Here is a 21,613-nt window from a genome sequence, read left to right on the forward strand (position 1 = left end):
GGCGATCGAATGCCTTTTCTTGATCTAGTGAAACTAAGAGATCACGTGCCGACCTGGTCAGCGTGTATGTCATTATGTCACGCGTAACGAAAGAAAGACTGTGTATCTCTCTGCCAGGCACTGAGCATGCCTGATGGTGTCCTATTAGGGGAGGCATCAGGCTTCTCAAGCGCCGGGTGAGAACAGCTGTGAAGGTTTTGTAGTCAACGTTGAGAAGCGTGATTGGCCTCCATTCCTCTGGACGAACTGATGACGGATCGTGCTTAGGTATTAGCACAATACGACCGTCCCGAAAACTAAACGGGAAATCAAAGTTCTCAAAGCATTGGCTGATAACCGATACGAAAGTGGCACCAATATCTTCCCACAACGTTAGATAAAACTCCACGGGTAACCCGTCCGGCCCTGGGGCCGAGCCACGATTCATAGAAGATAATGCTGCCTTCACTTCCTCGGCTGATGGTCGTGCACAAAGACGGTTAGCTACCTCAGGTGGAACCTGAGGCAGCCCACTAAGCAAAGTATGAAGTCCTTGAGAGCCAGAATCTATTTGCATGGTCGTACGGGCCATGTTTTCAATATGCGTTAGAAAGAGCGAATAATCACGCGTGGGAGGTGGTGTAACAGGAAGTGTTCTTGCATGGGGCTGCAGAACCGAATGCATTCGGCTGTCTAAAAAGCGAGTTTCTTGAAAAGCGCAGAACTTCGGGGTGTGCACACGGATTACGTCTGCATCGCCAAGCAGCAGCTGACAAAGACGACGCCGCGATGAGGCGTTGGAAACGCCTCCGTAGTAAGGTCCCTCTTTACTCCGTAGTTCACGCTGCCAGGACCGCATCAACGGAGTCAGTTGATTGACCCGAAGGGCGATGCGGAGTTTCGTGGCAGTATCCGCCAGTTCTTCTGACATACGTCATCTGAGTGCACGTCCTTCAACTGAACAGTGCAGACGCCGCTGCACCTTGAGCGCTTCCCATGACACTCGGTCAGATCTAGAAACAGAGGCGCCCAAGACTCTTGACAAACAAGAGCGCGAGCGCGCTTCATGTAGAACGCGGATGTCCATACGCCAGGGTTTTACTGATGAGGAAGCAGGGAAGCGAATTTCAAGTATTACTGGTTTGTGATCGGAAATATAAACAGGGGATGAAGGTAACGTTATCACATCAGACCGGGTGACATACTGAGCTAAACTGCTTGGCACATAGGCACGGTCTAACTTGCTTGACGACGCACCGCGTCGCCAGGTCCAGGCAAAGAAAGAACCATGAAAAAGTCGATATGTATCCAGCAACGAAAAATGCTGGACGAGGCGACGCAACTCCCGTGCGTTCCAATCAGGGCGACCCCAGCCCGGGCCCTGAACATCTGGTCGCGTGTCTAAGACGCAGTTAAAATCCCCAACGAGCACCACGTGACGACCGTCAAGGAAATGCACGTCCAGGTCACGAAAAAAATCATTGGACTTAATGGCCTGCGTGGGTCCACATATGCACAAAATCCATAACCTAAATGAAGATAGTACACAATCAAATGCCAATATCGCCCAGTCCCATCATAAAAGACATGATGATCTCGCAAGAGAGCTCTGTTGAAAATAATAATGCCAACTCCGCTAGATCGTGATGTCGCGAAGGAGAAGAAACAGTCTAGGTTAAAAGTGCGTTTGAAAGTAAGGACATGTCCAATGGTGAAAAAATTTGTTTCTTGTAAACACATGTCACAATTTCTTGCGCGGGCCACGCTGATAATTTCGGCTTGTTTTACAGGACTTCGGAACCCTTGCGCATTTAATGAAATAATCTTCAGGGTGTCAGCCATAATCACGGAGTAAGACATAAACTCCCGTCAGCGCGAGCGAGCGCGGGCGACCAGATAAAGTCACAATTGTTGTATGCGCCGACGGGGCCGTATACAGTGGCGGCGCCATGCGGCGCGTCGTAGAAGCCGCTGCGAAAAAAAAAATGCAGCACCCGGGCAGGCGGCTCCGGCCAACTCCGGCGCGCTCTCAACGGCGGTAATTTCTTTCCAGGCTGCCAGGCGCCGCCAGCACGATAACGGCTTCGCGGGCTTGTGACCTTTTCTGGTCGCCGCAAACAGCGGAGTTTCCACTCCTAAATATTTTTTGCTCCGTGGCCATAATTAATTAAATGTATCACCAAACTGACCTGGTCGTGTTGTTCAAGTCGGCGCCCCGGGAACAAGTCCAGGGGTTAAAGCAGTGCACGCGTCACTTCTTCGACCCTCTCGAAGAAGGCCGAGGTTTTTTGGGCCGTAACTCGGCACGGCGATCGGGGCCGCCGTCCGAGCCAGAGGCTGACGCATGAGCGCGCTTTACGTCTCGTGAGGCCGCCATTTCTATGTCGAGTTCATCCAGGCTTGGCGAGAGTCCAACGCTGCTGTCAACTCCGAGGCTGAAGCACTGAAGCTGTTTTCTGATGAGGATGATGTCGGTAGCGGTAGGGCGGCGGGATTGATTTCATCGTCGCCGACAACTTCGGCAGCTGGGGGCTCATTCAGATGTAATGGTTGCGCCGTCGTATGAGATGCACTTGAGGCGGATGAAGCCACAGCAGATTTCGTGGGTATATCGACTGTAGTGATCGCAGGGTCAGGTGTTTTATCTGCGTTTAAAACTTTGCTGCGATCAGGAGGAGTGATGGTAACAGCCGAAGTGGAAGCGCTTTCGGCCACAGCACGCGTGTCCTTCGCTGCTTGGAAGACCAGCGAACATGGCGTCTTGCGATCCGCCACGTGATGGTCTTTTATGCGAAGCATATTACGAGAGCTCAAGCCAGCTCCACAGGCGCGGCGGTGTCGCCTTCAATACCACGTGACACCGTGACGTCACGACAGAGGAGAAACGGGGCTCCAACTCGCGCCGTCGCGGTGGTATATAAGCAGCTGCGCTTGCCTCTGCTAGACACTCACGAGGTGAGATGCCTCCTGGAGACAGAGCTGCTCGTTGGAATGAGAAGCGAAGGTTGCGGCGTGCTACAGACTGATTTTCTAGGTGGCTTTGGCTCAACTCTTGCAAGATGGGCTGGGTGGGAATCGAACCAGGGTCTCCGGAGTGTGAGACGGAGACGCTACCACTGAGCCACGAGTACGATGCTTCAAAGCGGTACAAAAGCGCCTCTAGTGAATGCGGTGTTGCCTTAGAAACGAGCTGTTTCTAAGGCTCAGGCGTGCGTCGCTTGCTCAGGTGCACATTTCGTTGCCGCGCCGAACGCTGCGTTGCTCGACGCTCACCGCGTCCAATGCGGGGCGCGTAGTCGCTGCGCCGTAGCCCATTGTCTTACACCCCTTGGCGGGTCGACGGGAACGCTGTCGCGTTCCACTCTTGAAGGCGAAGCAGAGTAACGCATGAGTTGTTTCTTTGTCTAGCCGAACCAAATATAGCCAAGCAACAGCAGTTCACCAGGCTAAACAGTGGTTCAACAACTAAGGTAAAGGCTAGTATGCTTCGCATCCTGGGCTTAACCTTAGCTAAGCCACAGCCATTTTTTCAGTAGAGGAGGCCGGCGAACATGGCGCGCTGTGACTTCTCGAGCTGCATGCCTCTTCTTTTTCATTTCTTGACGCTAGTTCATGCGGTGTCAGTGCGATTTCTTTGGTTGTGGCGTCACGCGCAGTCGCAACCGCAGTTGACGCCGGCGGTAAGGGGGGAAAGGCTCCAGCAGCAGCGTCTGAGTATGAACGCCGCACAGGGCACGCGACCGTAGGGTGACTATCCCCGCAACGCCGACAAGGACGGTCACACCCGTCGCTTTCGTGGCCATGGACGCCACAACGGCCACAGAACGCTGCGGTGCACTGTGCACGGTAGTGGTCGCTGGAACCGCACCGACGACACACGCGTTGCAAGCCGCGGTAGTCAAACGTCACACGGTGACCAGAGACTCGCAGATAATTTGGGACCGGGGTTACGGTACTCATTTCCATACGCACGAAGCGTGTGCCCGTGAGCACGCCACGTCGTCCGCTCATAGGCCAGCGTTGACAGACAGAACCTTGCCGTATGGTGATAGCATAGAGAAAGAAAAAGACTAAGAGCGGACACTCCGAGAAATCTGGCCTCAGGAACTACGTCACGGCTACGTAACGAACGAATGCTCTCATCAAACGCCAGAGGACGCAGGCGCAAAAAAAGAAAATGTTGTAATGAATTCTGCTCAATCGCTTTACAAAATAATAATTATACACCCAAATTTGGCGTGTTTCTGATACATAAGAACAGAATTTATCGAGAACACCTTCCGTGCTTTTTGTTCTTCATTCGTACTGCCATCAACACCAATCACCATTCGTCCATGGAGAAGAAATCAACACCAGCGGCGTGCCAGCGGGAACGTCTCGTGAACGTCGACTGCGGCGGTGTTCTTGTGTGTGAGAAAGGTGGGTCACGTTTTTAAGCGAAGCTTGGAGTAATTGACTTGTGAGCGCGACGAGGTTCGCTAAAAAAAGCAGTTTGCGGCTCTATATGAGGCGGCGAGACGCGAACATTGCGAAAAGCATCCCCCCTCAAGAAACGCGTAGCAAGAGGGCTGTACTAGCTGTACTTCCTTGCTATCTCCACCGAGAACGGCATAATCTTTGTTGGTTGCGTTCCGTGAAAATAAACGACGCGAAGCTGCCATTACCTTCCACCGGTTCACGGCTGTGCACTGCACTGCGACTCGCAGCTTGTCAGACGCCATCGAGACGCTGCGTCTAGGTTTGCGAGGGTAAACCGTTCTTGCCCAGCGCTGTTTGCGATAACCGCGGTATCGGCGTTCCATTAAAATAGTTCGTGTTGGCGGATTAAAAATGATCTGCTGGACAACGCTTAAGGTCGATACCATGAATTGCGCATTTCAGGAAAATTCCGGTTTCGAGAAAATTGAATTCCTAAACCGCGTTTAAATGATCGCGTCACGGTTGACGGTCTTTTCGTTGGCCCGTTCTAGAGGCTGACGAACGCTGGAAAGAACATAAAAGACGCCACGCTGATTCAGTCCGAAAACGGCGTTCCGGGGACGGGCGCTACCTAAATAAAGCAGGTCGTTAGGCACGCTGTAGCGAAGTTTTGCTTGCTCGTTTCCTTTATAGAGTAAGGGCTCCTGAATATTTTAACGATATTGCTTGCAAACAATGGCATGTGACATAAACAGCGAGCATAGCTTATTGCGTTTGGTACTTTAGCGAGGTGTGTATCTAATGCCTGTTTCACATGCTGCGACTGCAACGACGAAAATCGGTGCTGTCGCACGCGTCGCAATGCGATTTTTAGAGGGCTCATTTCACATGATTGCGATTTCAACAATGCGACTGGTGCGACGCCCAGGGTTGCTTACTGCCAAGTTTCGTGACACACGGTGCATAATTCTTTTATTTTAGTGAATAAAACGTTTACACTATAATATTATTGACTTCTCTTGATTACAAGCAAATAATATGTACGTTTACTAATTTAAGAACGTTAGCTAAGATTTGTCTTGGGGTGCGCGACGGCGGTTTTGTTAGTTCAGTGCGACATCGCGCACGTAAACAGCTGTTCGCAGGTGGTTCAGCCAGCGATTCTTTATTCTATGGTTCAGCGTTGTGTGTTGTCTTATCTACATTCTATGACCGTTTCGTTCTGCCTGCGCTACAACAATCTACAATATGACCTATCGACAAGTTCATATAGCTACCCTCACCGTATATGCAGTATTCGGAATTCGGCTGCCACGAAGTTGTGTCAGCCCAGCAAGATCCTCGCGCTACCCGTGCTCGGCGTCAGCTTCTGGAGAAATGATGCGTGTATATTGCCCGTCATTGCGCATATGTGGTGCCTGCTCCTAGCCATATTCTTACGCCAAACGCAACAAGAAGCACCAACCCGAACGCCCGCGTGTGCCCCTGAACGAAGCCTCAAACGATCAGTGTGATAACGACGTGGAATGAAAACTGTGTTGTGAAATTCAACCTTAGCGCTAGCCTGGTTCGTCCATCGCCGTGCTTGCGCTGCGAATGCATATATGGGAGCCCTCTCTAAATATTTCTAAAGGCGCAAAAGCCGACGCATCAAATGTTTCGAGCAGTTACCGTCGCTTTTGTAGAAACCTGTACGATGTAATATAGCATTCTAAAAGACACGCTTCTCGTCCACTTTGTTGTCCCGTGTCTCGCGCTGGTAGTATACGCGGAACTTCTAACAAGAAGACCATATCAATACGCGCTATTCATAATGCAGGATCGTAGGCCCACGGCAGGCGCACTTGCCGTAGAATTTTTCAGCTTTCTGCTCAGCCTCGCACGCCTCTCACGGTTAGCCTGTTTTGTGGAAATAAATATTATTATTACATTATTAATGTTATTAGATATTATAGTTTCTTCACTGTAATTTATAGCAATTATCCAGATTTCTTAAGCTAGTCATGCATTTAACCTGTATTAGGTCAACATTGTTATGACATGCTTATGGGAGTCATTTCAAACTAGATTGCTCAGCCATAGAAAGTACAAATGCAAGCTTCAATATTTATTCCAATTTCGTATTCCTAAACAGATTATATTGGCAGAATTTTATGCCTGCTTGCATTTCCTGCAATTCGATGTTCAGAGCTGGAAAAACTGATTCCTTTTCTTGCTGTCGAAAGGCTGCTCCAATGTCGATAGCAAGCTATAATTATTCATTTCGAAAGTGTTAAGCAATGACTATATGTCTAAGCTTATCAATGCGTTTTTGTTCCACGAACACAATGAAGTTTTCTCTCTCCCTCTCATTGACAGCCATGGAATGAAACCGTTCACTTTCATAAGTATCAGGATGCAAACATTCTGGAGATTGTCCTGAGCATTTGTCTGCATCCTATAGTGTGCATGTTTGTATTAAGTTCTCGTGTTACAATCGCAGTGATCTACACATATTGTTATATTGCAACAAACTAATTTATTTCACTTTGTTTTCAAATCTACCATGTGGCCATGCAGTAGCGACTGCATTAATAAGCAAAAAAGAAAACTGCAGATTCAGTGTAAGTGTTGGAATCTATGCGAAGTGAAGTTTCTGTCAAGTGGTCAATTAAATGCTGTTAAAGTAACTGCGATATATACAATTTGTCTTATTTTCAACAATCCAACATGTCATCTTTTGCAAGGTTTGCTTATGCACCGCATAGGTCACAACCTTAATATCATGTAATCTTTATGCATTACACTGTTCACAAACCATACCGAAACGCAAATGGCAGTTAATGTAGATGCACGCTGCGAGACATCAATGCAGTGACATTTGTTGAGCAAGGAATTGTGCGAGGTGTATGCAGATGAATGAATGACGTGCTTATGTACTTAGTTATATACCTTGCAGGCTGCAAGGTTGGAGTATTATGCAAGGGGGAATAAAAAAGTTGTTACATCAGGAAGAAGGGCACAACATTCAGAAAAAAACCAGCAAAAAAAGCAGTACCAATACATTACACCAACTAGTCCAACGTATTTTACTGGCACAACATTATACAATGCTTAACAAACAATAACAGAAAAAGTTACTGCCCATGCACCCTGTACAGACGGTAAACCAACGAAGCTGAAATGTGCAGCCCCAGTGTTTATCACTGGGTTAATTCCAATGGTTTATTCAAGTCTTTCTATATTATTGGTTATGTCTGTGTTTCTTAATGAGGTTATGCACATGTTTGGCTTGGGTTTATCACATTGTTTATTTGGAATGCCACACATTGCACTTTGCAAGATCACCATCATGGGAAGTGCAATGAGTGGTTCATTGTGTTAATCCAGCGGGCCCATCAAAGTCTTTCTGAATGCTGTTATGCACTTGTGTTTTGTAATGCGTTAATCATAATGTTTATGACTTAGTTATGCACTGTAGTTACGAAGTGACACACCGGGGCTGCACATTTCATTTAATTAAATACAGGGACACATTTTCGAACCTATTGGGAAGTCTGAGAGAGACTGCTGCACGCGTGCTCTGCTGCTAGAGAGAAACGACGTCACTATCAGTCTAGCCAATGGCCCACCAAACCTTTGCTGCGAGATAATGACATCATGATCTTGTCTTAACCCCATCCCCCTCTGTGTCCCTTCCCTGCAATAATATGCAGATAAATGTATGTTTGAAATGCATAAGCATTTCTATGTCTACCCAACAAGAAATGTCTCCATCCATCATGCAAGACGAATGCAATGGCTCACACCCCCTTAAACAATGGCTCATACCCCTACACTAAGGTTTTTGGGATCGGACCATGAGTGTTTCACATAGGCATATACAGCTTCACTGTAAAAAGAATGAACACCTTTCTGCTAGAGACCGAGACAATCATGAAGTGTATTAACAAATGAAAGTTTATTGAACATGTCGAGTAAATGCTGTTTGACAAGCAATAAATCGAATTTACACAAAAAGCAGAAGCAAGATCTGATGTGTGTCAATACAGATCCCAACAGGAAACGCATCCATCTCTGAAAGTGTAACAGCGGCCATGCTGACACAAGATTCTTCCAGTGTATTTGCATCTACAGCATCCATAATTTCTCTAGGCAGCCGATCTCCACAGAATGCTAGCTTCTTCCTCTACAATGCACTCTCCACATCTGAGCGTGCATTGTAGAGGAAGAGGCTAGCATTCTGTGCAGATCGGCTGCCTAGAGAAGTTACGGAAGCTGTAGATCTAAAAATGCTGGGTTAATCTTGTCAGCACAGCCTCTGTTAGAAATGGATGCATTTCCTGTCAGGAAACGCACCTGAATTTTTGCTTCTCCTTTTTGTGTATGTTCAGTCTATTGCTTGTCAGCTAGCATTTACTCGGTGTGTACATTAAACTTTTGGTTGTTAAATCATATCGGTTTTCTTGTTTGTCCTATGTGTTCTCTGGTGCCATTTGCAGCCAGGCTATTCGTTTTTTTTAGACTGCAACAAGTCACTTTAATGACCCTCATGATACCTTACAAAATTTTTTATTTGGCCAATGTAGCAAGAATGTACAGTGTGAAGCAGTAAGAACAGGGTATGCTAACTTCTGATTAAAAGGTTTATTGTGAAAATGCAGTGATCTATAAAGGTTACCATGAAGTAGTAATGCAATAAAACCTGATAAAGACTAGCCTTGTGAATTCATTAACTATATTGCAACAGAAATGTGATGGACAGGAACGAAATGAACACACAGAGAGCTTCGTTCTTGTCTGTTGTCTATCTGTTGCACTTCAGTTAATAATGAATACACACAAACTCATCTAGTTTTCAGTTATTATGTCGGGCTTATAAGCCTGCTTGTGTCCTGGAATATCTGCATGGCTACGTATCCTGTAATTTAATTTCTGGCCATGTGCTTGCAAGTCGCGTGTCAATCACCTGATTTTCCTGACAATCTTGTGTGATGTGCAGGCACAGACAGTTTCTGGTGAATCCATGCAGGGTGTTGTGCAGGGTGTAATCTGCACTACAAGTGCTGCTTTGATTGCTTTCAGTTCAGCTTTTCTAGGTATAGGATGACCTGGAATGGTACTCACTTATATGGGGTTTAGTTTATGTAGTGTCATACTTCTGTTACACTGCTATTGCCAGATCAGTGTACTATATGTGCCTTATGTTTGCTTGCATCTTCATGATTAACAACCTCCTCTGTGTGTTTTGCAGTTGCATATAGTCTTCTGGCCTAATTGTTTGCCCCCATATTCCACGGTATGGGCCTGTTGTGTTTCAAGTTCAGGTACTCCCGACATTGTGTTTCTGAAGGGAGAGGTAGTCGTCTTTGCATCTCATATGCTAGCTGGCATAGTATCTTAGGACGAGGTTCTGAGCTCTTAAGACAAAGAATTTGTGCTGCAGGCTGCAACTCTACTCCGTCTAGGTGCTTGTTCGTTACTTTCTCATAGAGGTCTTCAAGCATGGTACAGCTGGAAAGACCTGTTATTACTACCCGATGCCTGTATTCGATGAGTTGTCTTTTTGTGTGCTGCTGGTAATTCATACCGTACGATACCTTGGACACAAGCACAGCATCTGCGATTTTCTATAGTATCCACTCGTCCACCCCCATAATTTCGAGATTATTCTTTTCACCAGATGTGGAAGTTGCGTCCAGGCACTGCATAATTGTTTCACCCACGTGCTGGCTCTGCCGTCATGGGCTTACACTAGCTAAGGATTTGTGGATGTTGACTTGCGGGCATATTTGTCCAGCTATGTGGGTCACAATGTGCAATCTGGGGTAGTTCTTGATTCTAGTCTTTCTCTTTTTTCCGACGTTGATATGAGCTGACTTATCAGAAAGCGAGAGGCCAGACTGGCCAAGAAAGTCTGCAGTGTTGTCGAGGGCTTGTTGCATCATTCTTGATTTCTGTATAAGATAGCTTTCCCATAGACTGTAATACACCATAGGCTGTAGTGTTTCATGTAGTATGCCCGTGTTGTTGGTGTGTGTGGGCCAAATGTACCTCCAACTCTCACCTGGAATTTTCAGTCTTTCAGAAAGTTACTGTTTAAGTGCTCTACGAGAAATGTTTTTGCTCATCGTTCCTCCTATTAGCGCAGCATGAGGCAGTACTGCTGTTAAAAGCCTCTTCACTCTCTTCATTTTTTCATAAGCAGTATTACATAATGTCCTGCAATAAAGTTTCTGCTGCTTATGGCCCACTCATATCTGCCAGAAGGGACAACTCTTGAAAAAGGTTTTGTTTGTGCTATGTGTGCGACGTAGTATGAGCATTCATGCCTTGACATTTATACATCTGTAGAACCAGCTTCCTGACAGAGTACTTGCTATTGACACGTGTATTTATATTTATCGGGCGACCAGGTTTCACCGCCTAAGAAATCGTATCGCACAGCGCGGGACGCGCTTGAATGTATCCGAAGTTTCTGGAAAGTTATCGATGCTTCTATCCGCAGTCTGTTGTTGCCGAACCTTGTGTTATCTGATTTATTCGCCTGACGCGAATGATGTAGAACTTTATGGAAGGCACGCGGGTGCCAACAATTAGTCTGGAACATTCGACGATTGTGTATAAAAGCCGACGCGCTTGAACCGCTGATCAGATTTTCGACGATCGCCGACTGTGTTCGCCGCTTTCGTTGTGCTATAAGTGTAGCCTGTTTTGTGGGCACAGGTTCGCCCAATAAAAGCTAGTTTTGTATTCCACCATACTGCTTCTTTCTTCGCCGTCACTACCACGTGACATCTGGTGGAGGTGCTTTTGGTCCATGTACCGCACGCCCCCGACAAGCCGTGATCCAAGCCCGGACCGTAAAGAGAGCACCAACGTAGTCACGGACCATCGAGTAAGCCGTCGTCTCCAACAGCTGCCCCCGGAGCACGGACTTCTGCCTGAGAAGACCAAGATTGTGGCCAAGACAACCACAATGGCTGCCCCAGTCTCACCCATCGTACTTCAACGACCCAGAGAGCCCCCTACCTTCCGTGGAGCTACGTCGGAGGATCCTGAAACCTGGCTCGAAACCTTCGAAAGGATCTCGACCTTCAATAGCTGGACCTCTGAAGATAAGCTACGACACGTGTACTTCTCCTTGGAAGATGCCGCGAGGACGTGGTTTGAGAACCGGGAGTCCACCCTAGCAACATGGGACCTGTTCCGCAGTAACTTCCTGAGGACGTTCACGAGCGTTGTCCGAAAAGAAAGGGCCGAAGTTCTGCTGGAAACCCGAGGCCAACTACCTAATGAGACCATCGCTATCTTTACAGAAGAGATGACCCGTCTTTTCCGGCACGCCGACCCGGAAATGTCCGAAGAGAAAAAAAGTGCGTTTCCTGATGCGAGGCGTAAAGCAAGAACTTTTCGCCGGACTAATCCGAAACCCACCGAAGACCGTAGCCGAGTTCGTGACAGAGGCTACGACGATTGAGAAAACGTTAGAAATGCGTACTAGGCAATATAACCGCCAAGTGCTCACGCCTCAGTGCGCCGTCCAAGCGCTGGGCTCCGTTGATCTCCAAGAGACCATAAGGGCCATTGTGCGCGAAGAACTCCGCAAGGTCTTGAATTCGTCGCAGCCTCAAGTAGCCTCGATTGCTGACATCGTGAAAGATGAGGTTCAGCGATCACTGGGAGCTCCTGAGGTGCAACCTGAATTACCGCAGCCCCAGCCAGAAGCGATGACCTACGCCGCCGTCGCACGCCGTCAAGGTCCCCCGCCGCGACCGCGCCAGGGCCCTGTCACGCCGCAGTTCCGTCGTCCGCCGCCGCCGCCACCGCCAGCACGACCACCCGTCGCCCAGCGCACCTACGCGAGGAAGACGAACATTTGGCGCACCCCCGACCACCGCCCGCTCTGCTACCACTGCGGCGAAGCCGGCCACGTCTACCGACGATGCCCATACCGGGAGATGGGACTGCGAGGTTTCGCCGTGAACGCTCCGCGCCCGCAGCAAGGTGAACGCCCTCGCGATATCGCCGACTACCTCGCCGCCACTCAGTGGAACCCTCGACGACCATCCCGTTCGCCGTCACCAGGCCGCTACCTTTCACCGCAGCGCCGACCATACAGCGGCCCAGCTCGGGGCCGCTCTGCGAGCCCATACCCGGAAAACTAAAAGCAGCAACCGATGGAGGTGCGGTTGCTGTTCGTCGAACTGACGAAGATCCTCCGCCGCCGTCGAAGACGCCGAAGAAACTACCTCGACGACATAACGACACGCCGCCGTCCCGACGAAATCTGGAAGTAAAGAATACGACGACGAAAGACAAGCTGATGATGCGACGTTCCAGCTTCAGTTTTACACGACGCAGCCGTGATCCGACGCCAAGACCCAACTGCAACGCCAGACAAAGAACCACCGACCTCGACGTGCTTCTCGACGGCCATGCAGTTACCGCCTTAGTGGACACAGGGGCCGATTACTCCGTAATGAGTGGACACATCGCCGCCCATTTGAAGAAAGTTAAAACTGCATGGGAAGGCCCTCAAATTCGGACCGCTGGAGGACACCTGATTACGCCGACTGGAATCTGCACAGCAAGAATTACCGTTCATGACCGGACTTACCCTGCCACCTTCGTTATCCTCCAACAGTGTTCACGCGACGTCATTCTCGGCATGGACTTCCTAAGCCAACATGGCGCAGTCATCGACTTGAAGTCGAAGTCGATAACCCTGTCTGAAGATCAAGCGATACCGCCGGAGAGCCCTCGTAGTCACCACGCCTTGAGTGTGCTCGAAGATCAAGTGAGCATCCCGCCTCGCTCCAGCATTGTTATTTCGGTCGGCACTGAAATACCCGCTGACGTAGAAGGTGTCATCGAAGGCGACCAACGTCTACTGCTAGACCGTGAAATTTGCGTCGCAAGAGGGATCGCTCGACTCCACGGAGGGAAAACGGAAGTGATGCTAACCAACTTCAGCCAAGAGTTCAAGCACATCAGCAAGGGCATGACAATCGCGTACATCGAGGAAATTGTGGAAACGAGCAATGCCTTAATCCTCACAGATTCTGCCGCTTCTACCCCGCCGACCATTGTCCCCGAACCAGATTTCGACGTAAATCCAAGTCTCCCCATAAGCAAGCAGCAAGAGCTCAGAAATCTACTCCGACGATACAAGGACTGCTTTTCGACTTCATCAAAGATTCGACAAACACCAGTTGCAAAGCATCGCATAATAACCGAAGAGTGCGCTCAACCACTCCGCCAGAGCCCTTACCGTGTTTCGACGCGAGAACGTGAAGCTATTAGGCACCAAGTCGACGAAATGCTCCGCGACGACATCATCCAGCCTTCGAAAAGCCCGTGGGCATCCCCTGTGGTCCTGGTAAAGAAAAAGGACGGAACCCTGCGTTTCTGCGTCGATTACCGTCGTCTGAACAAGATCACGAAGAAGGACGTATACCCCCTCCCACGAATAGACGACGCATTGGATCGGCTCTGCAACGCTAAATACTTCTCGTCGATGGATCTCAAGTCTGGCTACTGGCAAATAGAAGTCGACGAAAGAGATCGCGAAAAGACCGCTTTCATCACCCCAGACGGCCTCTACGAGTTCAAGGTTATGCCATTCGGACTGTGCTCGGCGCCTGCAACGTTCCAGCGCGTCATGGACACGGTTTTAGCAGGATTGAAGTGGCAGACCTGTCTCGTTTACTTGGATGACGTCGTCGTCTTCGCCGGAAATTTTGACGATCACCTTAGGCGGCTTGCAACAGTACTAGAGGCCATCAAATCATCAGGGCTAACTCTCAAGCCAGAAAAGTGCCGCTTCGCTTACGACGAGCTTCTGTTCCTAGGCCACGTCATCAGCAAATCCGGAGTACGCCCCGACCCGCAGAAAACAGCTGCCATCGCAAAGTTCCCGCAGCCCATTGACAAGAAGGCAGTGCGTAGATTCCTTGGCATGTGTGCCTACTACAGGCGCTTTGTCAAGGACTTTTCACGCATCGCTGAGCCGCTAACGCATCTAACCAAATCTGATGTCGAGTTCAAATGGCAAACGGCGCAGGCCGACGCATTTCAAGAACTGAAACGACGCATGCAGTCACCGCCGGTACTCGCACATTTCGACGAAGACGCCGATACGGAAATCCACACTGACGCCAGTAGCCTAGGCCTCGGTGCCGTCCTAGTCCAGAAGAAAGACGGGCATGAACGGGTGATATCTTATGCTAGCCGGTCGCTGTCAAAAGCGGAAGGCAATTATTCTACGACTGAAAAGGAATGCCTCGCCATCATTTGGGCTACAGCAAAATTCCGCCCATACCTATATGGTAGGCCATTCAAAGTCGTCAGCGACCATCACGCGTTGTGTTGGCTAGCTAACTTAAAGGACCCTTCAGGACGGCTGGCGAGGTGGAGCCTCAGACTGCAAGAATATGACGTCACGGTGATCTACAAGTCCGGACGAAAACACTCCGACGCCGACTGCTTATCGCGCGCCCCCATTGATCCCCCGCCGCAAGACGACGAGGACGACGATGCCTTCCTTGGAATGATAAGCGCGGAAGACTTCGCTGCACAGCAACGGGCAGACGCGGAGCTAAAAGGCCTCGTCGAATATTTGGAAGGGCACACCGACGTTGTCCCCAGGGCATTTAAGCGCGGATTATCTTCCTTCACGCTTCAAAACAATCTACTCGTGAAGAAGAACTTCTCCCCAGTCCGCGCCAACTACCTTCTTGTTGTCCCGTCAGGACTTCGTCCAGAAGTATTGCACGCCCTACATGACGATCCGACCGCTGGACACCTAGGATTTTCCCGGACACTATCAAGGATACAAGAAAAGTATTATTGGCCGCACCTGACCGCCGACGTCGCCCGTTATGTCAGAACATGCCGAGACTGTCAGCGACGCAAGACACCGCCGACAAGGCCAGCCGGATTACTACAGCCGATCGAGCCTCCTTGCCGACCATTCCAGCAGATCGGGATGGACTTGTTGGGACCCTTTCCGACGTCAACAACCGGAAATAAATGGATCGTCGTGGCGACGGACTACCTCACCCGCTTCGCTGAAACTAAAGCACTGCCGAAAGGTAGCGCAGCCGAAGTGGCGAAATTCTTTGTCGAAAACATCCTGCTGCGACATGGTGCCCCAGAAGTCCTCATCACCGACAGAGGAACGGCCTTTACAGCGGAGCTCACCCAAGCCATTCTGAACTACAGTCAGACAAGGCACAGGAGGACAACGGCCTACCACCCGCAGACGAATGGTCTTACGGAGCGGCTGAATAAGACCCTCGCCGACATGCTAGCGATGTACGTGGACGTCGAACACAAGACGTGGGATGCGGTCCTGCCGTACGTAACATTCGCTTACAACACGGCGGTGCAAGAAACAACACAGATCACGCCGTTTAAGCTGGTTTACGGCAGGAATCCGACGACGACGCTCGACGCCATGCTGCCCCACGTCACCGACGAGGAAAATCTCGACGTCGCTAGCTATCTCCAGCGCGCCGAAGAAGCCCGACAGCTCGCCCGCCTGCGGATAAAGAACCAGCAGAGGACCGACAGCCGACACTACAACCTCCGACGACGCTTTGTTGAGTACCAGCCCGGTGACCGTGTTTGGGTTTGGACCCCTATACGCCGACGAGGACTGAGCGAGAAGCTTTTGCGTCGCTATTTTGGACCGTACAAGATCATCCGACGTATTGGTGCACTGGACTACGAGGTCGTGCCAGACGGCATTTCGCTGTCACAGCGGCGCCGCTCACGACCTGAAATTGTCCACGTTGTGCGGCTCAAGCCGTACCACCAGCGTTGACCAATTTTGGCACTTCGCGTAACTGACCTTTGGACTTTATTTCTTTTCGTTGTTTTGTTACCTATGTTTAATAAGTGTCCCTTTGTGTTTCGCTCTCTTTGTAGCATCGGGACGATGCTTTTTAAGAGGGGGGTATTGACACGTGTATTTATATTTATCGGGCGACCAGGTTTCACCGCCTAAGAAATCGTATCGCACAGCGCGGGACGCGCTTGAATGTATCCGAAGTTTCTGGAAAGTTATCGATGCTTCTATCCGCAGTCTGTTGTTGCCGAACCTTGTGTTATCTGATTTATTCGCCTGACGCGAATGATGTAGAACTTTATGGAAGGCACGCGGGTGCCAACAATTAGTCTGGAACATTCGACGATTGTGTATAAAAGCCGACGCGCTTGAACCGCTGATCAGATTTTCGACGATCGCCGACTGTGTTCGCCGCTTTCGTTGTGCTATAAGTGTAGCCTGTTTTGTGGGCACAGGTTCGCCCAATAAAAGCTAGTTTTGTATTCCACCATACTGCTTCTTTCTTCGCCGTCACTACCACGTGACACTATACCTGATCATGCTTATTTGTGCAGTGCTGTTGAACAATACATATTGATGCAATGAATATTTACACACTCAAATTATCATGAAAGATGGTTGTTTTACAATTCTGCCCTTTGCTTTCTATTGGCGTTAGATTTTGCATAAGCATGCCCCCCTATGCAATAGTATTTTGAAGTGTAAGGGTTCAATAAAAGGTGATGAACTAAATCTAAGTGCAAGAGCTTCTTCCTCACCTATAACTCCCATCGAAATGCGACTTCCATGGCTGGCAAATCAACCCCTCGCCTTGTGTTAGCAGCAGAATGCTATAGCCACAGTGGCAGGTGAACAAATTGAAGAACAATATTTCTGTCTATAATTTTTTTTCTTGCCTGTATGTAAGTAAAGTTTGGAATAAGTTTGTCATTGCAAAAAAGCCCTGTTTGTGGTCTTTGATTGAATAAACCACATATTGTGTATAGTTGAAATGCAGAAATTTGTTCTAAAATCCTCGGGTGATATGTTCTTGCAAGTAGCATGGTAATTCATTACTTATAAGGATAGTAATCGCAGCGGATATCGTTATATAGATTTACACACTAATATGTGATCGCAAGCTTATTAGAAACTTGCTAGAAACATGTAAGGCATGAATGTTTCTGCACACTTGATCAGCTGTGAACGTGCAAGAACTGCTTGTACTGGCTGACTTCACTGCACAGTTTTGATTTAATTTTCTTCAGCGTGTCCTTTTATATTGTTTTATCCCCACAAGAACAGGCCGTTTGCCTGCTTTTCGCATTGTTGCACGAGTTCTACATAATTGTGCAGGAGGGTACGTTGTCACTGTGCCACTATAGCAAGCAATTTATTTAATCTACTAGCTGTACAGTTAATTACCTTGCAGAGCAAGTGTTCATACAGATGCAGTAAGGATACAAAGTCCGCAACATAGTCAATGTTTATTGGTTTCTGTGCAAGAAAAAAAAAATCTCCAGAGAAGAGGTGAAACTTAACGTGCATGTAATATTTTATTCAAGCCACGGATTTAACGCTATCGTAGCAAATTCATTACGATAGCCTACACTTTTGCAGTGTCAAATTTAATAAGAGGCAAGATAAGCTTTCAAGATGCATCAGGAAATTCCTGCTTGAAAACCGACAAGAAAATGCAACTGAACGGTACCGCGTTCAGCGCAACGTTAAAACTTCGGGTACTTTGCTGTTTTGTCATTTGCCCTTGCCGAGGTTGAGATAATTCAAGCTGCTCCGTAAGCGCGATTTTTGCATGCTACTCAACAAAAGAAAGTTGTGACGACCTCGTCGTCTGCTGGGGATCGAACACATCCTAGCACTCACAACTCGCAAAGGCGTGCGAAGCAGACGTGAAAATGCACTTCATTTGCTGTGTAGCGTGTCAACAAACGCATAGCAATCGGAGAATGCAATCTGCAGTACAAGTTTCTTATTCTCCCTTCGCGTACGTACCGAATTCGACGATCCACGTTTCCGCGCATTGCACTTGTCATGTGAGCGCCATTTTCCAAAACAAACCCATACAAACCGGCGAAATAGCTCCGTTGACAGCTCTCCGCGCAATTTCGACGGAAAATCGCAGCGATCGGTGCGACGGTGCGACTGTGCGACCAACCGGTTGGTCGCAGCCGAAAATCGGGGGGTCGGCACTGCGACTGCGATTTTCATCGCAAACGACGGAAATCGCACTTCCGGTGCGACGAAAATCGCATCATGTGAAACAGGCTTAAGGCGCACGGACGGACGCTGGTGTATGCGTCCGTGCGGATTGTTTATACAGAAAAGTAACGGTGGAGAAAAGTCACCAGTGACTACTGCACGTACTTATTGCGGCGGCCGTGTTGGGAAGCACTGCGCATTCTAGTAATTTTCGGTTCCTTATCATTTTTTTGTGGCGAAGACATTGCACAACGTATTGTCGCGTAGGCGTGGCGTGGCGCGCATTTGAACAAAGGCCTCGTATTTGGACGTTTCGAATGTATTTTCATCACGCTTATGTGAACTGCTATTTTGCCTACCAATGTACTCCTTATACTGAGTACGTACAGGGGTGTCCAAAACTTCACAGGCCGCGATGCCCTCCATGGGATTAAATGGGAAAGCGGCCTGGGAACTTTTGAACACCCCTGTACGGGGCATCAACATTTATCCTTGTAAGTCCGGGTTATATGGGCCAGAGGTCAGGATGTGTCGGTGGTTTTATATTATGCATCGGTTCGCTATTCATTCAAAGCGGTTTCCTGGTACAGTTATGACGTGTGCATATGTTTTTGGTAAATAATGAAGCGTGCACTTATTGACATTTTCAGACCGTGCTGATGCCGTGCCGTCCGGCGGTCCAAGCTACGGCAGCTACTGCAGTGTGTCGTGGTGCTTTGACAACGGCAGAACCCAGAAGAAGCCTATCTTGACTTGCAATAAAAACATTGCGGAAACTCTGTCTCTTTGATACATATGAGCGCTTGTACCATAACACAAAAGACAAGCGCGATGGATAAAGCCGTAGTGAATTATGATTACCTCTATCTCCATCTGTTACAACTTAATCGAAATAAAAATTGCGTCACTACCTCAATTCACACCAAATATTGAACTAGACAAAAGAGTGAATCGCTAAATCAAAGCGACAAATAAAAGCGTTGCCATTTGGGTGACGAAAAGTGGTCTGAAATGACAAGCTTCCGCGACAGCCCAACGTCGGTTACGCGGGGTAATCCAAATTTCGCGCCAGCGGAACCGAAACAGGGAGTGCAGGCCAGTTGCTCTCATCAACCGCCAGGTGCGCTAGGTTCGATTGGGCCGCTGGGGGTGTATGGGAGTGGCCGCTCTTAACTTTTTTTTTCTTTCTCTATGGTGATAGCGGTGATAGTGCCTGGACGAGGAGTTCGTTCGGAACGAAGGACGGAAAAAAGAAGCAGGTTCTACGGATACGAATACTGCCACATTGCAATTGAAGCTATGGAACGCACGCCCCAAGCCTACATGTTATCGCTCATAACCACTGCAGTCACTCTGCTAATCTTTGCAATCTTCTGACAAATACTTCGTCATTGTATGATTAGCGAGAAAATCAGCCCAGTCTTTTTGCTCCACTTCGGTAACAGCGAAGGCCTTTTAGCTCAATATTTCACATGCCAAGCTCTTCAAGAGCACGGACGCGATGTTGTAGGTCATATTTGGCAAGAACGCGCCTTTTGAGAGTAGGAAAAAAGAACGTAACGTTGACCTTCATTTGCAAGAAAAATCGTATTACGTGAACGTCGCCGCGAAGGTGCGTGATGTTGTGATGCAGTGACCCAAGTTGACGTCAAAGAAAGATTCATTCATGAGCGGCAGAAGCCCGTCTGCTCTTCGGGCAAACACCCAGTCTCACACACCCATGGCGGCCTCGCGATAGATACCCAATGGCACGTATTTTATACATTTTTCATCCGTCGTCGGCGGATCTTTCTTTGTGCTCTTCCCCTATATATATGACTAAGTACGCGACAATGTTAACGTGCACAGCAACATAGCATCTGGAATATGAACGCTGGAGCTCCACGTCGCTTACCGCGGTGAGCTCTGTTGGAGGGGTGCATTTGCATCGCAATTTGCGCTAGTTTTCTACTTTATATGGTACCTGGTGCCACGAACGTGTCCTGCCTCTTACAAGTGGCGACACTTCTCAAAAGCAGACGCACGAAAATTTGTTTTCCCGCAAGTCAGGCCTTAAAACCCGCAGTGCGAAAGCGCTGGATGCAACGCGAACCCCTTCGTGCCGTCGTCTGCTTCACACGCCAGTGTTCTGACGTCTGCCGTCCGCGGCGCTGTGCGCCAACACGCCGTAGTGTATACAGGAACACTAGCACGTCGCTGGTGCCTTACGATGGCAGTCACTGTACATGCTACGAAAGGTCACATACAGTAGTAGCACATACAGTAGTAGCCATACGGCGAGATGACTTGTGGAGGCCGCGGCATCTGCACTGTGCAGCATGCCGCTGCCATCTCGGAGGCCACGTGTAGCAGACGCAGCTACGCGCAACTGTCGTTCGCTTTACAGACTTTGTAACTAGGGTATAAATACCCTAGTTACACGGGCCTGCTAACCACAGTTAAGACGCACCTCAGTTCCGGCTACCCGAAGTTACACCCAGTTAGACGAAAAGCCTAACTGCGGTTATTCCACTAACCATGGTCGCTGCAAACTGAGGTTGGCCACCTCAGTAGTTGCTTAAACATTTCTTTCTGTGTTTCTTTTTTTCTTCTCCTGACTGTTGACCGGGTTTGTCAATAGTCGGTGTCTTAAATGGCCAAAGCATGGATGTAACGGGACAGCGAGGAAGAAATAAACTGAAAAGAAAAAAAAGAAGCACGCAAAAAGGAGAAATGCGTTTTAGTGAGGCGCGGTCTTTCGCGTAGTTAAACGTCCGTCCCGTCTGCAGGTCGTCCCCATTCAAGAAACCCGCATCCGCCACGGGAGTGCGATCAGTTCGACAGGGGGAACCGAGGTTCTTGTGTCGTACAAGAAAAGCAAAACGAAGATGGTGAAGGGTGCGGGAGTTAGGGGCAAGGGGGACGCGGTTGCATTGTTGTCGGCATTGGCGTGTTCCTTTCACACATACGGCTCCCGCGACCGTATTCGACGCGAGCCATACCACCATACAGTGGTCATGCTTCGCGAAGAAAAGTAAACGGATGTGTGAGACGGGGCGGGGGGGTCTCTGCTGGGAGAAGGTAGCCGGAAGGAGGCAGCGTGACACTGGTACATGCGGCCTCCAGGGACCCGTGTGTGCTACGAGGAAACTGGGAAGGGCCTATAGTAGCTAAATCCCCTCCATACTGCTACAACTACCGAGC

The 21,613-nt window shown here is 48.9% G+C and overlaps 1 long non-coding RNA gene across 1 annotated transcript; it reads left to right on the forward strand.

Moving 5' to 3' along the window:
* The first annotated feature begins 4,073 nt into the window (after positions 1-4,073).
* Positions 4,074-19,222, forward strand: LOC139047361 (uncharacterized). Its single transcript, XR_011507120.1, has 2 exons — positions 4,074-4,398; positions 19,081-19,222. It is a non-coding gene; the product is annotated as an uncharacterized lncRNA (long non-coding RNA).
* Positions 19,223-21,613: the final 2,391 nt, after the last annotated feature.

The sequence above is a fragment of the Dermacentor albipictus genome, chromosome 7 (assembly GCF_038994185.2).
Source record: "Dermacentor albipictus isolate Rhodes 1998 colony chromosome 7, USDA_Dalb.pri_finalv2, whole genome shotgun sequence".
Classification (NCBI taxonomy): domain Eukaryota; kingdom Metazoa; phylum Arthropoda; class Arachnida; order Ixodida; family Ixodidae; genus Dermacentor; species Dermacentor albipictus.